The sequence below is a fragment of the Acomys russatus genome, chromosome 5 (genome assembly GCF_903995435.1).
Source record: "Acomys russatus chromosome 5, mAcoRus1.1, whole genome shotgun sequence".
NCBI classification, from domain to species: domain Eukaryota; kingdom Metazoa; phylum Chordata; class Mammalia; order Rodentia; family Muridae; genus Acomys; species Acomys russatus.
The window spans coordinates 18,140,652-18,142,067 of NC_067141.1; positions in this window are offsets into that span (position 1 = coordinate 18,140,652).

Consider the following 1,416-nt stretch of genomic DNA (forward strand, 5'->3'; position numbering starts at 1 on the left):
ATATTTTATATTAGTTGAGGCTATTGTGAAAGATGTTATTTCCTGATTCCTTTCTCAGTCTGTCATTTGTATATAGGAGGGCTACTGATTTTGAATTAGTTTGAATCTGGCTACTTTGTTCTGTGTGTTTATAAGCTATAGGAATTTCCTGGTGAAGTTTTTTGGATCACTTACGTATATATACTGCCATATCATCTACAAATAAAGATACTTTCACTTCTTCCTTTCTGATTGGTGCTCCCTTGCTCTCTTTCAGTCGTCTTATTGCTCTATAAAGACTTCAAGTAAAATATTGAACACGTATGGAAAGAGTGGACAACATTGTATTGTTCCTAATTTTACTGGAATTGCTTTAAGTTTATCTCCATTTAAGTTGATGTTGGCCGTGAGCTTCCTGTGAGCTGCTTGTATTGTGTTGAGATATGTTTCTTGTATCCCTAGTATCTCCAGGACTTTTATAATAAAGAGCTATTGGATTTTTTTTTTTTCCAAAAGCTTTTTCTGTATCCGATGAAATGACCACATTGTTTGTGTCTTTAAGTTTGTTTGTTTGGTGGGTTATGTTTATTGGTTTATGTATGTTGAACCATCCCAGAATCTCTAGGATGAAGCCTACTTGACCGTGGTCTTTCTGATGTGTTCTTGGAATCGATTTGCAAGTATTTCATTGAGAATTTTTGCATTTATGTTTGAAAGAGAAATTGGTCTGTAATTCTTTTTCTTTGTTTAGTCTTTGTATGGTTTTGGTATTGGGGTAACTGTGGCCTCATAAAATGAATTGGGCAATGTTTCTTCTGCTTCTGTTTTGTGGAATAGGTCTGTTTAAATTGCTTACCAGATCTTGATTTAATTATGGCAAATGATATGTATCAAGAAAATTATCCATTAAAAAAAGATTTTTGAATTTGGTGGAATACAAGTTTTTAAAGTATGTTCTTATGATTGTCTGTATTTTTTCTGTGTCTGTTTTTATACACTCCCCTCTTTTCATTTCTGATTTTGTTAGTTTGGACATTCTGTCTCTGCCTTTTAGTTAATTTAGATAAAGATTTGTCAATTTTTAAAAAGAAAGATTATTTATTTATTGTTATGTATACAGTGCTCTGCCTGTATATACACTGGCAGGCCAGCAGAGGACATCAAATCACATCATAGATGGTTGTGAGCCCCCATGTGGTTGCTGGGAGTTGAACTCACGACCTCTGGAAAAGCAGTCAGTGCTCTTAACAGTTGAGTCATCTCTCCAGCCCCAGATTTGCCAATCTTACTGAATTTCCCACAGAACCAACTCTTTGTTCATTGATTCTTTGTATTATTTTTTGTTTGCTTGCTTTTTTTCTATTTTATTGATTACAACTCTGAGTTTGATTATTTATTGACGTTTACTCATTTTGGGTGTGGTTTTTTCTTTTTTTC